We start from the raw sequence: 27,212 nt of genomic DNA, 5'->3' as shown, positions 1-27,212 counted from the left end.
CCTGCTTAGCTTCTGAGATCTGATGAAATCAGGTTAGCCTGGACCAGGTCATTTGCAAACCTACCATTCCTAAAAGGTAAAAAAGAAGCACCAAATACAATCCATCAGATGCTGTGGCTAAGAGGAAATTACAGTCCAAAGGGGTGAGGGAGACCCTCCTCACCAATGTTCCCTGTAATTTTTTCCCCCTACTGAGCAGAGAGGTTCACATCTTGTGCAGAATAGAACTGCTGTGATCTGAAAATGGGCAATGGTATATTTGGTGTAGTGGTTAAGTGCATGGACTCTAATCTGGGAGAACCGGGTTTGATTCCCCACTCCTCCACTCGCAGCTGCTGGATGACCTAGGTAGGGTTGCCAAGTCATTCTTACTCACCGGCGGGGGAGCATTCCTTCGTTCCGGGAGCTGCTGAGGTAAGCGCGCGTGCGCGCCGCCAGACCACCACAGGAAGTGACGCTATGGTTTTCCCTCCAACAATTGGGGCCACGCCCCCAACGTGCTCTACGTCATGCCGCAGCAGCTCCCGGACCGAAGGAACGCTCCCCCACCGGTGAGTAAAAACAACTTGGCAACCCTAATAGGTACAGGCCCAGACTGATAGAATCTTTGTGTGGTTTCAGGTTTTAAATAGAATTTGCATTTTTATGCTGCGCTTTAAGGTTCTGTATTCATATGTCGTTAACCACCCCGGGGAAACAATTCTTCTAGTTCGTAGGTGCAGCACAGATATATAAACTGTGCACGTGACAAGGAGTTTCATGATACTTTTCCACGATGGTATTATCATGGAATGTAGCGTGGCATGGTTTCAGATAGAGGGGCAGACCCACGTGGCCCCTTTGCCAGCCATTTCTCAAAAACGGCAACTCAGTTGCTTTCCTCCCCAAGGGTTGTCCCTGTCTTTTATCTTTTAGGCAGAAAAGCACATCTGCATGGGCAGGCAGTTTCCAGATGACAAACAGCTGGGAATGGAAGAGTTAAAGGACCCCCCCCCAAAAAAAGGTGTGTGTGTGTGTTACAGCATTGCACATAATGCTCCAGGCTCGAAGTCCTTGTTCCTTTTGGATCAGGCCACTTTGCTGTTTCAGATAACTCTCAAATGTGTTTGGCTGAATGATGCTGGCCAGTGATGGGGTGGTGTTAAGGCGTATTTATTTTGTGTCTGGCCTTCCTAGGAAGGAAGGTCTCTTGAGTTAACCAGATAAGCGGACCAGTAGGTTTGATCTTTGGGTTGCGTTTGCCCACCTTTCCCCTCCTTTCCCAGGTCATGCGAAAGTGCAGAGAAAGGGCACCCAATCTGTGCCGACGTCTGGTATCACTTGATCTAATAGTAAACTGGCTGGCCCCATGCAAATGACGTAAAAGGACAGGCAAGGGTAGGAGACTCCCTCGGTGCCCTTTGAAACAGAGTTACACTCTGCTATGTCCAACAAAGTCAATGGATTTAGAAGGGTGTAACTCTGCATGGGATGGCGCTGTCCGTCTCCTTCGGGTGGACACCTCGATTAAACAGGAAAAAAATGACTTTACAATTTAAAACATCCGTCTTTAAAATAGCCTGGAAAGGATTGTAAGTGCTCCAGAAGGGGTGGAAAGTTGTGAGCAGCTACGGTGGGGCTTTTGGGGGCTCTGCCCCCTTTCTTAAAGGCACAACTCCACAAGAATGTATCCATTTTAAAGCACTTTAAAAAGATGTGCGCTCCTTGAAGCAGAGTGGGGTGCTGTGGTTGACTAATTCCTGCACTGAGCAAGGGGGTTGGAGTAGGTGACCTCTAGGATCCGTTCTAATGCTCTCTCAACAAACTGGTCTCCTTTAAGAGTTTTTCTGCCTAAGTGTTAGGTTTCTTGACTATATTCAGAAGCTAAGCAGGGTTGGCCCTGGCTAGTACTTGGATGGGAGGCCTTCAAGGAATACCAGGGTCATGCTGCCGAGGCAGGCAATGGCAAACCACCTCTGAACATCTCTTGCCTTGTAAACTCTATGGGGTCCCCGTACGTCAGCTGTGACTTGATGGGAAAGACCAACAAAGGAGGGAAGACAGGGATTGGTCATATTTCCAGAATGTCTCCTCCTCCATGATTCCTCACAGGTCCCCAAGCTTATGGTAAGAGAACGATAGAACTCGATAGTGATGAAAGGATGCTATATTTTCACCATGACGACCGTTAGCAGTCATCACATGCCATGTGATCAGCCTGTCAGTCACCCTCAGTTTGGCAAGGGACGGTGATGTCAGGCTAATCCGCTGCTGGAATCCCTTGGCTGATGGCTCTTGCTTCGGGATGCCAAGCGCTTCTCTGGCAGGCTTTGCTGGTGCCTTTAACAGCTGCGCGGCATAAATAAATATTTCATACGAAGCTTTCCCCATCTCTTCAGCTGCATGCCAAGCAGAGCTTTCTCTGCGAAGCAAAAGGATGAGGAGAGGAGGTTTCATCTATTTTTCAAACCGATAACGTGAAGTTTCCATCTTTCCCCGGTGAAGGGGCCTGTGCTTTTAGCAGTTTTGTCTAATCTAATAGCCTAAGCTAAATGCTGTATGCTTTTTTAAACAATAAATATTCAAATAACAAGTCTATTTTTTCATTGCATATATATAAAACAATACAATATTGGATATTATTTATGAATATTTCATAATGCAAAAAAAATAGAACTCGATAGTGATGAAAGGATGCTATATTTTCACCATGACGACCGTTAGCAGTCATCACATGCCATGTGATCAGCCTGTCAGTCACCCTCAGTTTGGCAAGGGACGGTGATGTCAGGCTAATCCGCTGCTGGAATCCCTTGGCTGATGGCTCTTGCTTCGGGATGCCAAGCGCTTCTCTGGCAGGCTTTGCTGGTGCCTTTAACAGCTGCGCGGCATAAATAAATATTTCATACGAAGCTTTCCCCATCTCTTCAGCTGCATGCCAAGCAGAGCTTTCTCTGCGAAGCAAAAGGATGAGGAGAGGAGGGTTCATCTATTTTTCAAACCGATAACGTGAAGTTTCCATCTTTCCCCGGTGAAGGGGCCTGTGCTTTTAGCAGTTTTGTCTAATCTAATAGCCTAAGCTAAATGCTGTATGCTTTTTAAACAATAAATATTCAAATAACAAGTCTATTTTTCATTGCATATATATAAAACAATAGAATATTGGATATTATTTATGAATATTTCATAATGCAAAAAACAAAAAACCTTAAGAAGTTATTTGAATATTTATTGTTTTAAAAAAGCATATAGCATTTAGCTTAGGCTACTGGATTAGATTCTCATGTCTGTATTCCTTTTCAATTCATTTGGCAGTTTTGTGACAGGCAGAAATTAAACAAATGGCATTTTTTTCTCCCCTGCCATGGAGTTGCAGTGGTAGGCAAACATTCACCAGCCTATGAGGCTTTTTTGGGGGGAGGGAAGTAGCTGCATCGGTTGGCATAAGCCTTGCCAACAAGAGGAGAACAATGTGGAAAACAGCCATGCTATGGCAGTTCCTTTGGCATCCAGGTAGCCTTCAGAATCAAGTTTTCTAAGCAGCTGTCTTAAAGACACTGGAGAGTGGTCGGATGCAAAGGGGGGCAAGCAGGGATTCTCTAAATATTTAATAATAGTATTTAAACCAGACGTCTCCATTGTTTCGGAGCCTGCGGGCCCATTTGGAATTCTGACACAGGGCGATGGGCGCAAACGCAAAATGGCTGCCCCAGGGGGCAGAGCCGCACACACAGAGGAAGCCCAAGTGCAGGGGAGAAGTGGGGCAATCTCTCCTTATATATAATTGAATACAACTGGAGGCCGGGTCCCTTCCCCCCCACTCACTCCAGGGCCAGCAAGGGGATGCAGAGGCCTCCGGCCGCTGGCGCCATTCCCCCACCCCCCTCCCACCCTCACCCACTACTGTTTACCTTACCACCATCCAGCCTATGCGTTAGTTACAGACCACATCTTTCTAGATCCCGTTGTATCGGTTTCACAACGGGCTTTTCTGCTAGTTAAAAATACATTGGGAAAGAGCGGTGAGAAAGAATAAAACAAACTGTGTTCGTTAGGGTTGCCGGGTCCACTCGTCACATGGGGGGGGATTTGGGGGGTGTTCCGGGACACCCCCAACATGATGACATCACCCAGAAGTGACATCATATCGGGGATGTTGTGCAGTGACGCTTTGGTCCGAGGGCAAAATGCTATGGTGAAAGGGGCTTAAAATCATGGCGTTTTGCCCTCAAACCAGAGCGTCACCATGCGATGCCCCCGACATGATGACATCACATCTGGGTGACGTAATCCCATCGGGGACACTGCACAGCACCACTGTTGTTTGGGGGCGGGGATTCCCCTGCTGGCCGGTGGCTGGAGGAACCCCTGCCGGGACCAAGAAAGGTGCTGGCAGGCACCATGTTTGGGACCCCTGATTTAAACAGTCTTTAATGGTTGCATTGAAAAGAAAATATTAACAGGATACGATTTCTCACAGCAAGACTGTTGTGCTGTGGGTGCACCACCAGACGCAACACGAGACCCCTTTTTGTGCATAACAAGGGACTACAGATTTACCAAAATTATCCAGAAGATCTATGGCAAAACATAGACCCATCTCATTGAACAATAGCAGCAGCAAACCTGTCTTATCCCTACTTGTCTTTTTGGCCTAGCTCTTCCTATATCCTTTACATGAAAAAGCAGCAACAGGCTCAACCCGACGGCAATGTGCATCTTGCTTTTTGATTGTGGTGTAAAGGTGCTATGCCCTGACCTGGATGGCACAGGCTTTCTCAATCTTGTCAGATCTTGGGAGCTAAGCAGCATCGGCCCTGGTTAGTATTTGGATGGGAGACCACCAAGGAAGTCCAGGGTCCCGATGCAGAGGCAGGTAATGGCAATCCAACTCTGTTAGTCTCTTGTCGTGAAAACCCTACAGGGTCACCTTAAGTCAGCTGCAACTTGATGGCACGTCACACATGCACAAAGCTGCTCTAAAGCACCTTTTAAAAATGCAGTAAGACCCAAAAACAGAGATGAGAAAAATCCTTCTCCCATGAAACTACTGAAGATACCAGCACCTGGTCTGTCTTCATGGGAGCCCTGCTAGAAGAAACATGCTACACGGGTAAAATCTGAGCCAGGGACTTCCCCAAATCACTGAGCTTGTGCTGTCAGACCGGATACTTCCACCAGCTCTTTAGCCCCACCACTTTCATGAATCTGACCCATGTGGGCACCTTATTAGTGTTATCATCTTATGGAGCCTCAAAGTCCATGTGGGCTTGTTCAGATTTAAACTGTGCCAGGAAAACCTCTCATCTGGGAGCTGTAGTCTGTGGTATAGTTGAATCCAACACAATGGCACTGCTATGCACAGCCATACAGAGAGTTTGGTTTGGGTTCCCGGTGAGGAGGAGGAGGAGGAGATTGGATTTATACCCCGACCTTCACTCGGAGTCTCAGAGCGTCTTACAATCTCCTTCCCTTCCTCTCCCCACAACAGACACCCTGTGAGGTAGGTTGACAGCAATGCTCCCTCTAAGCCGTGGAGTCTTGTGAGCAAGAATCCTGCTCTGTGAGCTGCTGGCATTACAGTTGTGAGCGAGCGGGTTGGCTGCTGCATCAATTAGGTTGCTCTGGAGGCTTCCTTCCTGGGCTGAGATAAAAATGTGTGAGCTGGAGGCTAAGAAAGTGTGAGCTAGCTCACACTAACTCAGCTTAGAGGGAACACTGGTTGGCAGTAGTGTAACAGGGCAACAGTGTAAAGACCGCCTCCACTGCACTCATCCTTGGACTAAAGCCAACCTGGTTAGAACTGACTTCAGTTTCCGCTTGTGGCTGATGCAATGGCTAGGGTTACCAGCCTCCAGTGAGCACCCCCGGGAAGGAGATCAGTTCCCCTGATGAAAATGACCACTTCGGGTAGTGGACGCTGTATCATCACATCCCTGCTGAATTTGCTGAACTTGCGCGCCTCCCCAAACTCCACTCTCTCCAGTCTCTGCCCCCAAATTGCCAGGAATTTTGCCAACCCAAAGCAGGCAGCCCTGGCTATGATCCTTCCCCACACCACCTTCATGACATCATCCATTACCTTGATACCAGGGCGGACTCTTATCTGGAGAGCCGGGTTTGATTCCCCGCTCCTCCACATGAAACCAGCTGGGTGACCTTGGGTCAGTCACGGCTCTCAAAGAGCTCTCTCAGACCCACCTACCTTACAGGGTGTCTGTTGTGGGGAGAAGGGAAGTGAAGGAGATTGAAAGCTGCTCAAAGACTCCTTCAGGTAGTGAAGAGTAGGGTAGATAACCAATTCTTCGTCTTCTTCTTCTTCCTCCTCCTCCTCTTCCTCCTCCTTTTCTTCCTCACCTCTTGAAATCTGGGACTATAATTTTGTTTATCCAGGTACCTGGCATTCTCTGCGTGATACTAGACAGGTTTTTTTCTTTCTTTCTTTCCTTCCTTCAAGGCTGCCACAGGAATGTCATCAGACCAGCCTACTAGTTTGCTTTTAATTGCCATTATTACTTACGTGGGTGTTTGTTGCTTTCATAGGTATTCCCCCATGGCATCTTTCATTGTGAATTATGCGCAGGGCCTCTGAGATGGGAGGAGGGCAGAGGAGACGGACGAGGTGCGGTGGTCTTACCTATGGGCAGCTTGGGCAAATTGGCAGGACCCTATGCTAGGGGGGGGGCAGTCCCTGACAGCCAGAGGGGAAACAGAGTAAAGTCGAACACAAACTGTGGCACATTTTTGGCATCTGTGTGTGTGTGTGCATCTGCGAGTGTGCCCATGCCTGGAAGTCATGGACACCTCCAGGTCAAGACTAACTGTGGTGCATTTTTGAAGGGACATGCACTGCAAAAATTGGGCGTATTATTCTTGTTCAAAGTGGATCGGGGAGAGCCTGTGGCTCAGTGGCAGAGCATCTGCTTGGCATGCAGAAGGTCCCAGGTTCAATCTCTGGCATCTCCAGTCAAAGGATCTGACCGTGGGTGATGTGAAAGACCCTGGAGGGCTGATGCTTGCATTGTATTGTAGGTAATACTGACTTGCAGGGGTCTGATTCAGCAGAAGACAGTTTCATGTGTTCATGTGGATTGGGCAGGAATAAAGGTGATGTGGGGAGGCCCATCCTGGACTTTTGCCCAGCAGGACCACAAAATCACTAAGACCAGCGCTTAGCCGACGGATCCATCCTGAGCAATGCAGCCACAGCTCAAATAGCTTGCACAAGTGCCATGCAGATCTCCCCAATGATTTATTTTTTCAGCCCTGGTTCCTTGTGCTACATAGTAGACTGCCTCTGAAATTTCAGGAACGCCTCTGACTCATCCCATAATATTATTCAGATCCGTGCTGTGTTTGGATTCACCCCCTACTGCCCCATCCTACAACTGTAAAGATTGAGGGGGGGGGGAAGTAGAATTACACAGATCCAGAAGCAAAAACTGGAAGCAGCCCTTGGCCACGATTCTCTATGGGTGCAGGGTGGTATCATTCTCTTCCTTGGTTTATCCAGGTAGCCTCTGTACAAAACTGGCTCACTGAAGTGCATTCTCTCCCTTCATGTGAGACTCTCAAACCTTGTTCTCTCCCTTCATGTGAGACCCAAAAATCCAGCCCAAACCATGTGAGATCTCTGCAATTAAACCCCACCCATTAGCGCAAGCGACTCCCTTTTCATGTATCTGAATTATTGTGTATGCACATGAAAGCGGGCTATTTTTGGGCAGGAACGCACAGGAATGGAGTTCTGGCTGGCTTCAGAGTTGGCCACGCCCACTATATCCAAAACCTTTGTGTGTGTATCTACAGAGGGAAGGCCTGAAGAGTGACCCCCCGCCCAGCAACTCCATGTTGGGCAGGCCAGGGGGGCTCTGGAAGGATCAGGGAGCCATTTAAATGCCTCCCCGTGCCTTCCCTGGCCTGTCCAAGGGCCAGTTTGCCCAGGCTCCTTGCAGCCGCGGGGCACCCAGGCAAGCCAAGGGAAGGCAGTTTAAACTGCCTCCCCTCCCCTCCAAGGGCTGGTTTGCCCAGGTTTCCCTGCAGCCATGGGGTACCCGGGCAAGCCAAGGGAAGGCATGGGTGTGTGCCCCAATATGCTAATGAGCTGTGCTGTCATGGGTGTGGCCTAATATGCTAATGAGTTCCTGCTGTTAGGTGTGCCCTATTATGCTAATGAGTTCCTGCTGTACTTTTTCTACCAAAAAAGCCCTGTGAAAGCCTATACCCAGAATTAAACTCTGTTGGTCTTCAAGGCGCCACTACATACAAACTCTGATCTTATTGTCTTTCAGCAACAGAAGGCCAAACATATAGACAGTTCAGTGGGTCTTTAATACATCTTTTTTGCTTCGGTAAAATGCAGCTGCTAAAAGTGCAAATTTGAAAGGTGGTACCGTGGTGGCGAGAGGAAGAGGTATTCCTCAAAATCCCCCCCCCCTGGGCAGTTTGCTTATCCACAATGGCCACCCCAAACCATTTTTACCTTTGCTGGGGAAAATGGTACCCCACCCCCCAACAGGCATAAATGCAGGGGTCATTTGGGGGGGGATGCGGGGGGACGCCATCCCCCCGGGTGAGGTGCGGGAGGACGGGGCCTGGAGCTCCCTGCTGGTGCCCGCTGGAGGTCGCCGCCGGCTGTGGGGAGGACACACTTCCGGTGATGTCAGGGTGTGTGGCATATGCTAATGAGTTATACTAATGAGTCCCCCTAGCTCTTTTTCTACGAAATGACCCCTGCATAAATGGTCAATTTTTGGGCAGAAAAATTGTCCCCAGGAGAAAGAGTCCATCCCAGAGGCTGTGTTTTGTGAAAACAAAACCCATCCCTTTTTAAAAATTACAGAATGTGACACGGAGTTCTGCTTAGAAAGCAAACAAAAATATTTAAGTTACAAAGTTTGCCGGGGGGAGGGAAGGTTACATTCTTCAACTGAATTGACCTCACTGTTAAAACCGGCTTGCTCAATTGTCAGAAGTATTGTTGTATTCATGCAGAATGTGTTTATCTTTTTATCTCAACCTTCTTCCAAGAAGACCAAAGTGATGTATATAGTCACCCCACCCAAGCCTTATCCTCGCTACAAATTCTGTAAAGGAGATTAGGCTGAGAAAGAGCGACTGGCTCAAGATCACTTAGCATGCTTCACGGGTGAGCAGGGCTATTTTGGGGCAGGAACGGAGTTCCGGCTGGCTCCCAAGTTGGCCACGCCAGCAGGAACTCATTAGCATAATATAGGCCACACCCAATAGCAGAAGCTGAGAGCCAGTTTGGTGTAGTGGTTAAGTGTGCGGACTCTAATCTGGGAGAACCGGGTTTGAGTCCCCACTCCTCCACTTGCACCTGCTGATGTGACCTTGGGTCAGTCACAAGCTCTGGCACAGCTGTCCTTGAAAAAGAGCAGTTTGTGTCAGAGTTCTCTCAGCCCAACCCACCTCACAGGGTGTCTGTTGTGGGGAGGGGAAGGGACAGGAGTTTGTACGCCGCTCTGAGACTCCAAGTGAAGGGCGGGGTATAAATCCAGTCTCCTCCTCCTCCTCCTCCTCCTCCTCCTCTTCTCTTCATTAGGATTGGCTACATTAGGGGTGTGTGGCCTAACATGCAAAGGAGTTTAAAAAGCCCTGGGTTTTGACAACAAACAAGGTAAACAGAATAAGAAGGGAAAGGTGGGTGTGGCTGGATGACCACACTTCTGGTAACATGGTGGTGTGGCCTAATGGGCTAATGAGCGGTGCTGTCAGGGGTGTGGACTAATATGCTAATGAGTTCTTGCTGTTGGGTGTGGCCTATTGTGCTAATGAGTTCCTGCTGGGCTTTTTCTACACAAAGAGCCCTGTGGGTGAGTAGGGATCTGAACACACTCACACACTCACTCTCTCACTCACACACACACACACACACAAGGAGGCTGAAGTTGGTTCCTTATTCCCAGTTCCTTATTCATTCCATATTCGCATCTTATTCATGAATTCATCCAAAAACACTGAGGAGAGTTTGAAAGCTCTGAACCTGAAAACAAGGTGTGGACCACCACATATCATATCACAGCACTCTCCCCATCCTGTTTCCTGGTCCAAAGCACGGGAATAAGGAACCAGCCTCCTCATGTTACCACCCTTCCTCCTCTTGTTCTAGCGGCCGGACCCAATAGCTCCCCACTCACAGGAATGCATATGCCTTGAACTAATGATAGAGTTGAGTGTACCATCGCCAAGCTATTCTTACAATACTGGTTTGCAGAAGTTTACCCTGCCACACCTCAGCTCAGTATTAGAATGCAGAGAGAAGCAAGCTATTACTCCCACTGATAAACCTATTGAATTGCACTTATATACCAGCTCCTCTGAACTATGCGGAACACATGAACACAACACAACTGTTCTACACTACAGCTGCAAATGCGAACACAGTTTCATTACCGTCATCTGGAGTGACACAGCTAAAACCTCGGCCAGGATGGAAGCAGTTACTGAAGAATCGGAGTGAATACCCCGCTGTGTGGGGGAAATAATATTTGTGAAATCCTATTGAAATGGACTTCCAGATCCTGTAATAATAAAAAAAAACCAAATGCAAAAGCACCTCCAAGCATGTGGCTTCTGCAGCCAGATACTGTCTCTTTATTATGTAAGCATATTTGCTTCTTGGTATCTGTGGAGTTATATTCTCTTGGAAGAAGCAGTGGAGGATCTAATTACTGAAGAACTTCAGCATCAATTACACTTCCAAACATTCTCCACTGAAGTTACAAGATGCGTAAGCCAGCATAAGCCCAGGAGGAAATTCTGGCTTTGCATCTGGTAACAGAAATAAACTCTCTACTAGCTACCCAAACAAAACGTGGAATTGAGTGGCTCGTGCCAGGTGGTCATTATCTCAGACCAGGCACCTCTGCTTGGGATGGCAAGTTCCATTGCCTTAAGCAGACTGCCTCACTTTGCCTAATATAAAGCCAGCCCTCACCTGGTTCCCAGAGGTCTCAATAATCTGCACGTAAAGCAAGCTTTTCGGCTTTGGGAAGCGGAGAAGGGCCCTGCAGCTTTGCTGAACTTTTGCATTACAAAAGAAGGTGCAGCTTTGCAGGGACGTATGATCCCACACCTCGTCCGATCCCAAGGTCACACCGTCATTGGTCTTCCCCACAGCTTTTGTCATGGTGGGTCTATTAATATATATAATTCTCAACTTGGCCCCATCTGTGTATACTTAAATCCAGAGATTGGAGCCATGAACAGACAAGACAGATCTTTTTACAAGCCTGAGAAAAGCCCTAGCTATGTTTGCAGAACATTTCGAAATAAAAAAGACATTGGGGGCTAAACCCCCTCCCAAATTAATATAAGCACCACTTAAACGTTTAAGAAACAGATGTCCTCTGAGATCTCAGTGGTCATTGTGGGGTTGCTAGGCAACCATAACAATAGTGCCAGCCTTCAAACCTGGGCTTGTTTCAGTAAATGAGAGGGGGAAGGCTCTTTTGGCCTCCCAGTCCGCCCTACTCCCTTCCTTCTTGCTCTAGAGGGAGGAATTATTGGGCAACCACCAGGCAACTTGCTACCATGCAATTTGTGCAGCTCACCCAGTTGCAGTGATGGCTACTACTTGATGTCACACAACCTGTCTAGGCCCACCAGTAGCTTCCATAAAACTTGTAAAACTTGGTTTGGCCCAGCAGTGGCCACCACACAATCAACTGAGTGACTTGCTACTGCACAACTTTTGCAACTTGGCCAGCCTTTTCTCAGGGAGAGGCTGCTGGGAGGAGGGGAGGAAAGAAAGCTGAGAGCCAGTGCTGGATAGTTGTTAGCAGAGGTCATTTCGGGGGGGATCGCAGGGGAACGCAGTTCCCCCGGGTGAGGTGCAGGGGGGTGGGGCACATGATGAAGCCCCGCCCCCTGCTTCCGGCCACCCCGCTTCCAGCCCTCATTCAGCCAGGAGGAGGCAGGAGAAGAGGGAGGGTAAGTTGCTTCCTCCCCGCCTCTCCCCACCCCTGCCTGCCTGGGGCCAGGGAGGGCCTTGGCGGGGCTTCCTCGCACTCCCGCTGGCCTTGCAGGTCCACCGCCGGGCCCCTAATGTCAGGGGGTGTGGCATATGCTAATGAGTTATGCTAATGAGTTCCCCTAGCTCTTTTTCTACGAAATGACCCCTGGTTGTTAGACAGATTAGGATCGGGGATATCCAGGTTCACACTCTGCCATGAAAACTTGCTGGGTGAACTTGGGCCATTCACTGTTTCCCGGGGTTGTTGTGAGAGTAAAATGGAGGACAAGAAAACAATGTAAGGTGCTTTGGGTCCCCAATGGGGAGAAACGTGTAGTATAAATTGAGTAAATAAATTATTTAAAAAGCTGAAAACTGGGGTGGTGCAGATAAAAGAAACGTTGATTGGTGAGTGGGAAGGAGAGAAGGAAGCAGGGAAAGGAGGGAGCATATGGGGAATGCCGGGAGGAGAGAAAAAGGAACTAGTGTGGGAGAGGGGAGAGGGGAAAATGAAATGACTCCTGCAAATCCTTGTGGGCTCCCCACTATTACATTGAGATGAATCACACAGGACATAATTCCTGCGCCACTTCAGATTGCAGTAGGAGGATCACATGCTTGGATATTCCTTGCACCAAAATCTCCCTGCCGGTGGAAAACTAGCAGGTGGTTCTCATATACTAGTCTGATGTATTGTTTTTTAACTTGCTTTTGACGTTTCCGTGTCCTTGCAACTTTTGCGGCTTTGTTAACTGTTTTTGGCCTGAGGATATAAGATGGGGTACAGAAAATAAATGTGTTTGCTGTCTACATGCAGGGATGCTTTTTTGTGCAGCTGGGAAGACAATCCCCACCCCACCCCCACATGCTTGCAAGCAGGGCTTTTTTTGTAGAAAAAGTCCAGCAGGAACTCGTTAGCATAATAGGCCACACCCAGCAGCAGAAACTCATTAGCATATTAGGCCACACCCCTGACTGCACCACTCATTAGCATATTAAGCCGCATTCCCATGTTACCAGAAGTGTGGTCATCCAGCCACATCCACCTTTTGCTTCTTATTCTGTTTACCTTGTTTGTTGTCAAAACCCAGGGCTTTTTTGTAGCAGGAACTCCTTTGCATGTTAGGCCACACACCCCTAATGTAGCCAATCCTAATGAGTTTCTGCTGTTGGGCGTGGCCTATTATGCTAATGAGTTCCTGCTGGGCGTGGCCAACTTGGGAGCCAGACGGAACTCCGTTCCTGTGCGTTCCTGCCCAAAAATAGCCCTGCTTGCAAGATAAAATGATAGTCTCAGGAACCTTGTATGTCATGATCGCTGTATCAGTCAGGTCTAGTTCTGCATCTAAAAGTCAGCACCAAAAAAAGTCTATTAGCTACAAACATGACATTCTGAAGAGGGTTTTGTTCTGACCTGGCAAACTATTTCCCAGGTTTTTATGGGGTTGGCCTACTCTGTATCCTCAGCTCACACAACACAAACCACAATCTTCACAAACACCTTATCTTCTGCCCAAATCAGAAACAGTGAAGATCTTGAAGGCTTGTGACCACATCCTACTCAAGTCTCTTTAGGGGGAGGCGCTTATTCTCACACACTAAGAGTCTACCCAGATGTTGTTTATTTTAATGGAACATATGCATGAGCAATCAGGAACAAATACTGCAGCCAAGCAATGCTGCTGTTATGCATGCTTGAAGGAGAACCAGTCTGTGGCTGGAGTGCCATCGGAGAGGAGGAAGAGATGCCCATATGAAGATTTGTCAGACCTTGGCAGGCGACTGGTAGGAGAACTAAGGAGGGTGGAGGGCAATGCTCCCTCTAAGTTATGGAGTCTTGTGAGCAAAAATTCTACTTTGTGAGCTACTGGAATTAAAGTTGTGAGCCAGCAATTTGGCTCTTGCATAAATTAGTTTGCTCTGGAGCCATCCTTCCTGAGCTAAGACAAAAAGGTATTAGCCGGAGGCTAAAAAACTGTGAGCTAGCTCACACTGACTCAGCTTAGAGGGAACTCTGGCGGAGGGCATGAGGGAAATAGTATTGGGCAGCAACATCATTTCTGGCCAAAAAAACTGGAAGTGATGTCACTGTGTTGCTTGACACTTTAGGACTCCCCCTGATCTCTGTGGGCTTTGCCATAGAGATCAGGAGGATTCCTAGTGTACTGTGTGACACAAGGACATAGTTTCCTGTTTTTTAGCCAGAAATGACATCAAAACGACATCACAGCATCGCAGAATTCTGTCTCCCTCCCACCGCCCTATTGAACAGCAGCAGGTGAATGGAGAGTGACGGTGGGGGGGTCCCCTGCTGAAAGCAGGCAAACAGTAACCCTAGCCCAGTGGTGGTGAACTTACGGCACGGGTGCCAGAGGTGGCACTCAGAGCCCTCTCTGTGGGCACGTGTGCCATCGCCCCAGCCAGGTCCAGACCATCATTAAAGTGTCGAATTCTCTACCAAATAATTTTAAGTAAATGAAAGCATTTGGGATTGCTTTCCTTACTTTGTTTGGATCATCTTAAGTTAATGTATGAGTTGTTTTTTCTAAAGTAAAACCTGAGTATTCAGGTTAAATTGCCGTGTTGGCACTTTGCGATAAATAAGTGGCTTTTGGGTCACATTTTGGGCACTCAGTCTCTAAAAGGTTCGCCATCACTGCCCTAGCCCATGTCCACCTTTCCAAACAAGATATGCATTCCATGATGAGGATCTCGTGCGAGATTCTTTAAAGAACAAATTATTTATTATTATTGGCTACTTTGAAGACTGGGTGATGAGGGCAGGAAGGAGAAAGGGAGAACCAGACACTGGCCCTGAGGAAGTCATTACCTTAACAGATAGATATGGTGGCTTGCAACTCCTGTGAAAAGCAGCTACAGGGAATTTACCCTCAGCTTGCCTACAATTTATAAACGGGAGCTCATTTACAATGTAAAATCACCAACATCACACACACACACACACGATTCCATCATGGAGAAGGCCAGGTTGGAAGCGGAGAAGTGGAATAAAAATTTGCTAAATGAATAAAAATGCTTCGACTCCCACAAAGGTAATTATCCTCCGCAATACTGAAATGATCATCCCCCCACCCTTAACCCAAGAAACTCACCTCTAGTTATGACTTTTCTGACTGTAAAATGATTCCAGGAATCATTTCAGCTCAAAGTCTACACTGAGCTGTAGCACAGTTTTCCTTCGGGTCAACAGCATTTATCTCTTGCCATATAAACAAAGAACCAAGCTGTAAAGTCGGTGATAGTGTCTGAGAAATCCCTCGTCACGCAGGGTAATCTAATTAAGAAGCTGTAATGCGATATGACGGTGTGCGGGGAATGGAAAATTTTTATTCTCTCTCACGAGGTAGGCAGGTGAAGGAAGAATATATCGCTTTACTGACAGCTTATAACATCTCGGGGGGGGGGGACGGGACCTAGGATTGCAGATACATTGGCTGGTACCTACAGATCAAAGGTTCTCAAAGCACAGTGGGATCCCTTGCTGTTAGGGCAAGAGTACGTTCATTCTATTTCATTTCTTTTACAACACTGTATATTGCTTTTCAACAGTTCTCTCAAAGAAACTGGTAGTTTTAAAAGCAGCTTGGCTCCCTTTAAGTAACGCAGTGAGGTTCCATAACTGGAGGAACTCAGATAAGGCAGAAGGGCTTATTCAAAATGAGAGAGTCCATGTGGGACACCGGCCAGGCACTCAAGTCACTGAGTGGTCCCCCTCCCCGCCACTCACACTGCCCTGTGATATAAATTCCCCGCACATACCTTTTCCACAGCCAGAGCAGGCTCATGTTGTAGGAGCAGGGGTTGGGGGGGGGGCATGGAGAGTATTCCGATCACATGAATACTTGCATTCTGAAATAGTACAGTCAAGAAACAGCAGCCTGGTATGCAAAAACAGAACAGATTAAATCTTTCCCTGCCCAGATTCTATCTAGATCAGAAGATTCTCTCGTTCTACATGCCAGGCTAGGCTATTGTAAAGATACAGAAAAAGGGACTCTAAAAAAAGAAAGAAAGTTTGCTCAGATAATAATAATTATCGTATGGCTATGTGTATAGTATAGCCAGGAGATCCTAAGACTGTCTGGCAGCCAAAGGTTCTAGCTATTTTATAGCATTATGCACCACTAGGTGGCAAGCTAGACTCGTTTTTAAGGTAAGAGATGATTCAGAGGTGGTTTGCCTTTGCCTGCCTCTGTGTCACACTCCTGGTATTCCTTGGAGGTTACCCATCCAAATACTAGCCAGAGCTGACCCTGCTTAGCTTCCAAGATCTGACAAGATCATGCTAGCCTGGACTATCCAGGTCAGGGCTAGTTTTTCAGGTCAGTCCAGTTAAGTCATTCTGCACGGGAGGGCCATGCTTGAGCCAAAATAGAGCGGGGCAGAATATTTTACCCACCCAAACAAAACTGACTTTTCAGCAGTTCCGTGTGTGGAGGTGTAACTCAAAAGAAGGAGAAAGTGTTGGCATGTTCAGAGTGAGGGCAATGCTTCTAGCATTACACGGCCCCTCAGTCGGAACTGGCCTCCTTTTCCCTCCGTGACATCATCACAAAGTGAGGCCTAATTGGCTGAGTGATGATGTCATGCTGTTGCCAGGGCGATGAAGAAGTGCACGTCAGGGGAGGGGACTGTGTTGAAACAGCAGCCTGGAAGGGGGCAGCCAATCAGTGGACAGGTTGTGAACACTGCAAAAAGGAAGGGAAAAGGGAGGGTGGCGGTGGAATGTTTTGAATTCCCTGGCAGGATTTGGTTGTAGGAACCTTTCCCCTGAAAGCAGAGGCAGGCAATGGCAAACCACCTCTGAACATCTCTTGCTTTGAAAACTCTCTGGGTTGCCATGAGTTGGCTGTAACTTGATGGCATTTCCTCTATCTCTCTCTGGTACTGAGTACCGGCAGAGAATGCTGTAATCCACTTTGTGTCCTCACTGTGTAAGCAGTGAGAGGCAATATGGAGGAGAACACCCCCATTTTACAGCACCACAGGAGTTCATATGCCAGGCAGACTTGACCTAAGTATAAACAAGATGGATCCCAGACAGGCAGGACTTATAATTGTTGTTGTTCAGTCGCACAGTCGAGTCCGACTCTTCGCAACCCCATGGACCAGATCACGCCAGGCCTTCCTGTCTTCTGCCGTCCTCTGAAGTTTGCTCAATTTCATGTTCATTGCATCTCTGACACTGTCTAACCATCTCATCCTTTGCCGTCCCCGTCTTCTTTGACCTTCAATCTTTCCCAGCATCAGGGTCTTCTCCAGTGAGTGCTCCCTTCTCATTTGGTGGCCAAAGTATTTGAGCTTCATTTTCATTATCTGGCCTTCCAGGGAACAGTCAGGGTTGATTTCTTTTAGGATTGACTGATTTGATCTTTTTGCAGTCCAAGGGACTCTCAAGAGTCTTCTCCAGCACCATAGTTCAAAAGAATCTATTCTTCGGCGCTCGGCCTTCCTTATAGTCCAACTCTTGCAGCCATACATGACTACTGGGAATACCATTGCTTTGACCATGCGGACTTTTGTTGGCAGGGTGATGTTTCTACTTTTTATCATGTTGTTTAGGTTCGCCATTGCTTTCCTCCCAAGGAGCAGGCGTCTTTTAATTTCATGGCTGCAATAATCTAACCTGGATGTAATCAGACCATGGATCACCATGGCTAGATCAGTAGCAGTTGGGGTGGAGGGAGGGTGAATTCTTAGTACTTGTTCTAAAAACACTGCATCTTCTGTTTCCTTCTGATAGTATGCATACCACTGGTTGAGAACTACTGCCCTAGATGACCCCTTCCAGTAGTTTCATATAGATGTTCAACAGCAGGTGGGGGAAGGGATGACACAGAATAGAACTCTGCAGGACTCCACTGAAAGATGCCATAGAATCAAGGTGTTGTATCCCAGCATTAGCTTCTGAGACCAACCAGACAGAAGCAGAACCACTGTGGTGCACTGTCCCCAATGCCCATCTTACCCAATGACACTGTCTAACCATCTCATCCTTTGCCGTCCCCGTCTTCTTTGACCTTCAATCTTTCCCAGCATCAGGGTCTTCTCCAGTGAGTGCTCCCTTCTCATTTGGTGGCCAAAGTATTTGAGCTTCAGTTTCATTATCTGGCCTTCCAGGGAACAGTCAGGGTTGATTTCTTTGAGGATTGACTGATTTGTTCTTCTTGCAGTCCAAGGGACTCTCAAGAGTCTTCTCCAGCACCATAGTTCAAAAGAATCTATTCTTCGGCGCTCGGCCTTCCTTATAGTCCAGCTCTCGCAGCCATACATGACTACTGGGAATACCATTGCTTTGACCATGCGGACTTTTGTTGGCAGGGTGATGTCTCTACTTTTTATCATGCTGTTTAGGTTCGCCATCGCTTTCCTCCCAAGGAGCAGGCGTCTTTTAATTTCATGGCTGCAGTCACAGTCTGCGGTGATCTGGGATCCCAGGAACGTGAAGTCTGTCACTACTTCCACGACTTCCCCTTCTATTTGCCAAGGAGTGATGGGGCCGGATGCCATGATCTTAGTTTTTTTGATGTTGAGCTTCAAGCCCACTTTTGCGCTCTCCTCTTTTACTCTGAGCAAGAGGCTCTTTAGATCCTTTTCACTTTCAGCCATTAGAGTGGTATCATCTGCATATCTGAGGTTGTTGATCTTTTCCCCAGCAATCTTAATTCCCGCTTGTGATTCATCCAGGCCAGCATTTCGCATGATGTACTCTGCATATATATTAAATAAGCAAGGTGACAGTATACATCCTTGTCGTACTCCTTTTCCTATGCTGAACCAATCAGTTGTTCCGTATCCGGTTCTAACTGTCGCTTCTTGGCCCTTATACAGGTTTCTCAAGAGACATGTGAGGTGGTCTGGTACTCCCATCTCTTTAAGGACCTGCCATAGTTTGTTGTGATCCACACAGTCAAAAGCTTTAGCATAGTCAATGAAGCAGAAGTAGATATTTTTCTGGTACTCTCTTGCTTTCTCCATAATCCAGCGAATGTTGGCAATTTGATCTCTAGTTCCTCTACCTCTTCGAAACCCAGCTTGTACTTCTGGTAGTTCTCTATCCACGTACTGTTGAAGCCTAGCTTGTAGGATCTTGAGCATGACCTTGCTAGCGTGTGATATGAGTGCAATTGTGCGATAGTTTGAACATTCCTTGGCGTTGCCCTTCTTTGGGATTGGAATGTATACTGATCTTTTCCAATCCTGTGGCCACTGTTGCGTTTTCCAAATTTGCTGGCAAATGGAGTGCAGCACTTTAACAGCATCATCTTCTAAGACTTTGAATAGCTCAGCTGGAATACCATCACCTCCACTAGCTTTGTTGTTAGCAATGCTTTCTAAGGCCCATTTAACTTCACATTCCAGGATGTCTGGCTCAAGGTCAGTGATTATACCGTCGTGTTTGTCAAGGACATTGAGGTCTTTCTTGTATAGTTCTTCTGTGTATTCTTGCCATCTTTTCCTAATCTCTTCTGCTTCTGTTAGGTCCCTACCGTTTTTGTCCTTTATCATGGCCAGCTTTGCATGGAACGCTCCCTTGATTTCTCCAATTTTCTTGAAGAGATCTCTAGTCCTTCCCATTCTATTGTTTTCTTCTATTACTTTGCACTGTTCATTCAGGAAGGCCTCCTTATCTCTCCTTGCTGTTCTCTGGAAATCTGCGTTCAGTTGGGTAAATCTTTCCTTTTCGCCTTTGCCTTTCGCTTTCCTTCTTTCCTCTGCTATTTGTAAAGCCTCATCAGAAAGCCATTTTGCTTTCTTGCATTTCTTTTTCTTTGGTATGGTGGTGATTGCTGCCTCCTGTACGATGTCACGAACCTCTGTCCATAGTTCTTCAGGCACTCTATCTATCAAATCCAGACCCTTGAATCTATTCTTCACCTCTACTGTATATTCATCAGGGATGTGATCTAGGTCAAACCTGAATGGCCTCATGGTTTTCCCGATTTTCTTCAGTTTAAGTCTGAATTTTGCAATGAGTAGCTCATGATCTGAACCACAGTCAGCTCCAGGTCTTGTTTTTACTGACTGGATAGAGCTTCTCCATCTTTGACTGCAAATTATATAGTCAATCTGATTTCGGTGTTGCCCATCTGGTGATGTCCATGTGTAGAGTCGCCTCTTAGGTTGTTGGAAAAGGGTGTTCGCTATGACCAGTGTGTTCTCTTGACAAAACTCTGTTAACCTTTGCCCTGCTTCATTTTGCTTTCCAAGGCCAAACTTGTCTGTTATTCCAGTTACCTTTTCACTTCCTACTTTAGCATTCCAGTCCCCTATGATGATGAGGACATCATTTTTTGGTGTTAGTTCTATGAGGTGTTGTAGGTCTTCATAGAACCGGTCCACTTCAGCCTCTTCTGCATCAGTGGTTGGGGCATAGACTTGGATTACTGTGATGTTGAATGGTTTGCCTTGGAATCGGACAGAAATCATTCTGTCATTTTTGAGATTGTATCCCAGTACTGCCTTTTGCACTCTCTTGTTGACTATAAAGGCCACACCATTTTTTCTACGAGATTCCTGGCCACAGTAGTAGATATAATGGTCTTCTGAGTTAAATTCGCCCATTCCTGTCCACTTTAGTTCACTGATTCCTAGGATATCGATGTTCAGTCTTGCCATCTCATTTTTGACCACGTCAGGCTTACCTTGATTCATAGATCTTACATTCCAGGTTCCTATGTAGTATTGTTCTTTGCAGCATTGGACTTTCCTTTCACCATCAGACACATCCACAACTGAGGGTCCTTTCGGCTTTGGCCCAGCCGCTTCACTCTTTCTGGGGTTACTTGTACTTGCCCTCTGCTCTTCCTCAGTAGCATATTGGACACCTTCCGACCTGAGGGGCTCATCTTCCGGCGTCATATCTTTTAGCCTTTTGGTACTGTCCATGGGGTTTTCTTGGCAAAAATACTGGAGTGGGTTGCCATTTCCTTCTCCAGGGGGATCACTCTTGGTCTGAGTTCTCTGCTGTGGCCTGTCCGTCTTGGGTGGCCCTCCACGGCATAGCCCACAGCCTCATCGAACCACGCAAGCCCCCTCGCCACGACAAGGCAGTGATCCATGAGGGGGAGGCCTTATAATTACGCCTAGGCAAAGACCCTGGTAAGTGTGACATCTAGGTCTGACCCTGCTGCAAACTCTCCCTCCCCCCTGGCATCTGACTACGCCGGACAATGGACCTGCCTCACCCCAGAGCTAACACCCTGCACCTGGATTGCTAATCCTATCAACCTTGCCTCACCTTTTCCTCCCCACATTTCCTTCACAATAACAACTCCCAACGCCTGTCCCCTTTCCCATATAACACAAAAGGAGGTTCACCAAACAGTATTGTTTCTTTTTTATTAGTTTACTCGGCAATCCATTAGCACTCTGAATCACCAGAGGAGGCAATCAAGGTCCCAGCCCAAACCTTATTTTACATCCAGAACTCCTCCCTACACATCTCCTGTCTCTTTTGTCCATTCCTGGGAACTCTATTCAGAGTTTCCCAAACACATGATTTTACTTTTAGGCAATCTCATCAGTTCTTTGTATCATGGGGTAGTCACATTAGCATGCCCCCGGGTCCCATTTTGCTATATCGAGACAGACTAGGAGGTGGTGGATGCTCCTTCGCTGGATGTTTTGAAGCGGAGGCTGGATGACCATCTTTCGGGTATATTGTAGGGCTATCTTTCAGTTATGCTCCTGCAGAGTGCAGGGGGTTGGACTAGATGACCTGCAACTCTAACATTCTATGATTCTATGACTGAGCTCCATTGCTGTGTGTGTGTGTTTGAGTCTTGGGCGCCCGCTCTGCATCACACCCCCAGATATTTCTGGGTTCCTTCCATCTTCCACAGCCTCTGCTCCCTGGACCCCTGGTCTTCAGGACAGGTAGCTATCACCCCAATACCTGCCATATTTCCCTTTATTTCTGAATTAGTCTTGGTTGTGTGTAGTCTCTTGTCTGCTTTCTGTATGTTAGCCTTTTCATTTTCTATCAATAAAATCAATCTCCATTTTACCTTGGACTGGTTATTTCAAGAGTTCTCTTAAGGGAAAGATCCCCGTAAGTTTTGGTGGAGAGATCTCACTAGATTATCCCTCTCTTGCAAGCCTTTGTCTCCTGTGCTAATTCCCCCAACTAAAATAGGAGACAGCCTCCTTTAGGGGCAACACAGACCATTTGGGGTAACAACTGGGGAGGAAAGTGGGACATAAAGGAATTAAATAAATCAACGAGCAACAGAATGCTCTGTCCATGAATTTATGGCTGCAGAAGCACAGGAATTTAGTAGGCAAAGTATCCTGAAGTGTGGTTAAGAAGTGCAAGGAAGGCATTCAAGAAGGGAAGAGATTCCAGGGAGGCAGTGCCTCACAGTGGTTAGAGTGCCGAGCGAAGGGTCTAGATTCCCCACTCAAGACATCGCATTCAGTGGGTGACCTTAAAGCCAGTCACTCTTCCCTAGCCTAACCTATCTCATCGGGCTGTTGTAGGGATGCCAGCCTCCAGGTGGGACCTGGGGATCCCCCGGAATTACAGTTCATCTCCAGACTACAGCGATCAGTTCCCTTGGAGAAAATGGATGCTTTGGAGGGTGGACTCTATGCCATTGCACCCCACTGAGGTCCCTGCCCCCCCCCAAGCTCCACTCCCAAATCTCCAGGGGTTTCTCAACCTGGATCTGGCAACCAGTGTTCCCTCTAAGCCGAGTTAGTGTGAGCTAGCTCACAGCTTTTTAGCCTCCAGCTCACAGATTTTTGTCTTAGCTCTGGAAGGCTGGCTCCAGAGCAAACTAATGTATGCAGTAGCCAAATTGCTCGCTCACAGCTTTAATGCCAGTAGCTCACAAAGTAGAATCTTTGTTCACAGAACTCCACAGCTTAGAGGGAACATTGCTGGCAACCCTACCCCCTCATCCCCGGCTGGTGGCCAGTGGAGACCTGGCAACCGTAGGCTGTTGTGAAGATAAAATAGATGAAGGAGAAACCACAAACACTGTCTTGAGTTTCTTAGAAGAGAGGTGGGATAAAAATACGCTAGTTTCATTTTCTTTTGTATTTCTGCATACCAAAGCTGCTGTTAAAAGCACAGCAGCAGAGATAGAAAATTGTAAAAAACACTCTGGCAACCCCATTGACTCAAATAATCCAGGGTCCTACTGATTTTAGTGGGTCTTGCTTGTATCTTTTGTTGAGTGGGGAACCGCAGATATGCTTTTCTCTTAACCAAAACAGAAGATTCTGATGTGGGCTCTCCTGCCTTCTCTGGCAGGCGCCCTTCTCTGGCTTTCAAACACCTCGAGATGTATCTGGAATCCTCCAGTATAAACTGATGCTTCCCAAGAATGCTGACTGCCAAAATCTTGCAATGTTAAGGTGGTCCGGCCTGGCTCCGGTTCATTCCGATGTCAAAGTCGTAGCAAAATGAAGACTAATTTGCATGATTGGATTTTTGTCTTCTATCCCCCCCCACCTCTGTCTCTCTCTGTTCTATGAATTAAAAAACAGCCTAGATAGGAATAAAGTTTTGGTGGTGTAAGCTTATAAGGAACACCCTGATCTGGACAGCCCGATCTCGTTAGACTTTGGAAGTTAAGCAGGGTTGACCCTGGCTAGTATTTGGATGGGAGACCTCCAAGGAATACCAGGGTCGTGATATGGAGGCAGACAGTGGCAAACCGTCTCTGAATGTCTCTTGCTTTGAAAACCCTATGTGGTTGCCTTAAGTCTCACAGACTCACACACACACACACACCTTAATTGGCACTGAAAGCACAAAACGTTATGGGAATACAGCAAAATACTAAGATATATCAGTCACACTTGGCTTGATGGCAAAAAACAAATGTACAAAAGGAATGCCAAGTTGAAACCAAGGTGCAGAACTAAGGGGAGGAGGAAGAGAAGAATCCTTCTCTTGAAAGCTATTTTTTCCCCATCTTTTCTACAGGTCTCTCTATGGAGTGTCCCTGACCTTCAAAAACTAAGTGATTTTCATTTCACACATTAAGTAGAACAATCCTCTTAGCGGCGGAACATTTTGTGACAGCTTTAAATGGGGGGTTACGTAAAATTTGTTTGTAGTTCTAAGAGCAAATTTTCCTTTTGCTCAGAGATGCTGGGACAAGCTTCGTTTTGCAAGTTCGGCAGATAATTGCCTGACCTGATTTGGGAGCCTCGTCCTCCAGTTGAAGTTCATTTTAAGGCAGATTTTTAAAAAGGCATCCTGGTTTACAGTCATAGGAGAGAGGAAAGGCAGTTTTCAGGAGATGGTCCGAAGGCCCTTTTTGGGGGGCCAAGGTGCCACAGACACCTGTCAGTATTCCTTGCCCCCATGGCATCAGATTCTAGCAGGGCACGGGTGATTAAGAACATAAGAAAAGCCCTGCTGGATCAGTCCAGTGGTCCATTTAGTCCAGCATCGTGTCTCACACAGTGACCAACCAGTTCCTCTGGAGGGCCAATAACAGGGCATACAGGCCTTCCTAAGGACCTAAGAACAGCCCTGCTGCATCAGACCAGTGGTCCATCTGGTCCAGCATTCTTGTCTCACACAGTGGCCAACCAGTTCCTCTGGAGGGCCAATAACAGGGCATACAGGCCGAGGCCTTCCTAAGAACGTAAGAACAGCCCTGCTGGATCAGGCTAATGGTCCATCTAGCCCAGCATCCTGGCTCACACAGTGGCCAGCTGGTTCCTCTATAGGGCCAACAACAAGACAGAGCGGCTGAGGCCTTCCCCTGATGTTGCCTCCTGGCTCTGGGATTCAGAGGCTTAGTGCCTCTGAATGTGGAGGTTCTCCTCAGTCACCACGGCTAATAGCCATTGATAGACTTCTCCTCCATGAATATATTTAATCCCCTTTGAAAGGTGTTTCTTCCTGTGGCCACCACTACATCCTTTGGCAGTGAATTCCACATTTTAATCACTCTCTGTTCTTTGCTTGCAGCAGTGGGGATTATGGATGCACAACAACTTATCATGCTCAGCCTATTTCCCTTATGGCAAAAAAGGGGTTATGACTGGCCAGCAATTACTACAGGCAGCAGATGAACACATGAAGTAGCTTCTGACCACCAGTCCACCTAGCTCAGTGGCATCTCCTCTGATGGGTAAACAGATCTCAAGGGTCTCAGGCTGAAAGAAGTCCTCCCCAAAATCTGCAACCCAAGAACCTTTTCTTGGTGACGTCGGGGATTGAACCTGGCACCTTCTGTACCACTGAGCCATAGCCCCTTCTTCATGGCAGAGCAAGAAAGCTGTGGGATGGAAACATGGAGTCCTGGCAAGTGCCCCTTGTTCCATGTATAGTTCAGAAGAGCTGCACCAGCCAACTTTCCCATTTTTTATCCAACTCTAGAAGGCTCCCTTGCAGCTGGTGACCCTAAATCACGGTGAGGCAGAGTAGGTTCCTTACCTGCATAGCCCATCCCAGTCCGATCCCATCAGATCTACGAAGCTAAGCAGGGTTGGCCCTGGCTAGTGTTTGGATGGGTGACCACCAAGGAACACCAAGATCACAACAAGGGGGTAGGCAATGGCAAACCACCTCTGAAAATTTCTTGCCTTGAAAACCCTACGGGGTCGCCATAAGTCAGCTGTGACTTGACGGCAAAATGACAGCAGCAACAAAGTGGGTGTCCTCCTGAGCGACTGAGAGTTAAATTAGAGGTGATCGTGGGACGCAGCCGCTCTGAAGATCAGGGAAGCAGCAGTCTAAACCCTCCCACCCCCCCAATCTGCAGTTAGTTCTATTATACCTGCAGTTGACACCATCGTACCCCATGAAGTAGACTGCGGATTGGAGGGGGTAATTTAGATCAGGGAAACAGCCTGGGAGAACGGGGTTTAACATCACCCTCTTTCTCCCAAGCACCACTTGCATGGACTCCAAAGCAGCTGTACAGGACTGTGAACTAGTAAAGAAACAATCTTCACCCAGGCAACCCATTGGTCTCCCATGTCATGTCTAGTTTAAACTGAAGAGCATGGCCTAGGAGCCTTTGGAACAGCTACGCATTATACGCATTATACGACATTCGCTCTGGTGTTAAGTCCTATCTTGCACTTATAGTAGAAGCGGTTTTAATTGGGAAAGTAGTGGGGTTGGGGAGGAAGAGCATAGTACAAAAATTAAGGATAGCATGCAAGTAAGGAAAACTTTGTTAACAGAACAAGAGTTTTTGGTCACTAATATTTTGTATGCTTACAATGCATTGATTTTTATAAGTCCATAATTTTATGCTTTATCTAATGACCCACATTTATCTAGTCTAATGATCCACATTTATCTAAATGACACTTAACACACAAGCCTTTGTTTATAAATGGGCAGGTGCCTGCTACAAAATACTACCTGAATGCTTCCAAATCTCTTCTTCCCGATTTGTTCCGCAAACACACCAGATTACTTAAGCTACGGCTTCGTATCATGTCCTTTCCCATTAATATTATACCTAAAGTGATGGTGAATTAGCAGTTATTTAAACACACAATGATACAGAAAGCGTGAAACCAGGATCTTCTAGATAGGTTTTTTTGAAATGCGTACCTTTCAAAGCCATATTGATGGCAATTCCCCCAAAACTGGCTTTGTCAAGGAAAAGAACAGGCATATTAAACTTACCACTATCGCAGCCGCCTTGCATTTTCTTGAATTTCATTTCTACTGCATTAACAGAATTAAAAAAAATAATAATCCCCCCCCGAACGAATGAAAAGTTCAGCCCGACTAGACTGATCAAAAAATAGAAGCAATATGAAGAGGGGAGGAAGGTTATATTAGCCTGGGCGACATGAACACTGTCTACAGCTGCTACTCTAGTGTCAATCAGCATATTTAAAGGAGGGGGTGGGCATTCAGAGCAGGCCTGACTACTTAAGATGCCTCCCAGCTCTTAGCTACAACCGACTCATGAGTCTGGAAATGAATGGAAGAGACTGCATCTAAACTGGAGCTGGATCTACAAGAGCCATAGCCGCAGAGAATCCTTGTGGCTAAAACTATCTCTTTGCCTAAATGAAATTACACCAAGAATAAATCTGATCAGTTAGATCAGTTAGTTTCTGGTCAGTTCATTACTGTTTGTCTTAACTGACTCCTTAGTATCTTTTCTCTGCAGCTACCATGGGTTGATCCAGACCAGGTAGTTCTGTTTTCAAGGTCACTTAACTATTCTTTATTTCTGCAGCCACAGCACATCCCACCTAGCTCGGGTTGGCAGGTTCCCCTGGCCACTGGGTGGGG

The 27,212-nt window shown here is 47.0% G+C and overlaps 1 protein-coding gene across 2 annotated transcripts in view; it reads right to left on the bottom strand.

Moving 5' to 3' along the window:
- The window catches only part of MAPK6 (mitogen-activated protein kinase 6), a 58,311-nt gene extending 31,640 nt beyond the window's left edge, over positions 1-26,671 (bottom strand). Inside the window, exons 1-2 of one of the 2 annotated variants that reach the window (XM_015414098.1) lie at positions 26,592-26,651; positions 15,737-15,855 (exon numbers count right to left, since the gene is read on the bottom strand). The gene's annotated coding sequence lies outside the window, so the exon portion shown is untranslated. Of the gene's footprint in view, positions 1-15,736; positions 15,856-26,591 lie in introns of both variants that reach the window. The other variant, XM_015414097.1, reaches the window with a different exon arrangement.
- Positions 26,672-27,212: the final 541 nt, after the last annotated feature.

This window comes from Gekko japonicus, unplaced genomic scaffold (assembly GCF_001447785.1).
Source record: "Gekko japonicus isolate JY-2015 unplaced genomic scaffold, Gekko_japonicus_V1.1 scaffold3752, whole genome shotgun sequence".
Taxonomy (NCBI): Eukaryota; Metazoa; Chordata; class Lepidosauria; order Squamata; family Gekkonidae; genus Gekko; species Gekko japonicus.
This window is presented reverse-complemented; position numbering and strand designations above follow the sequence as displayed.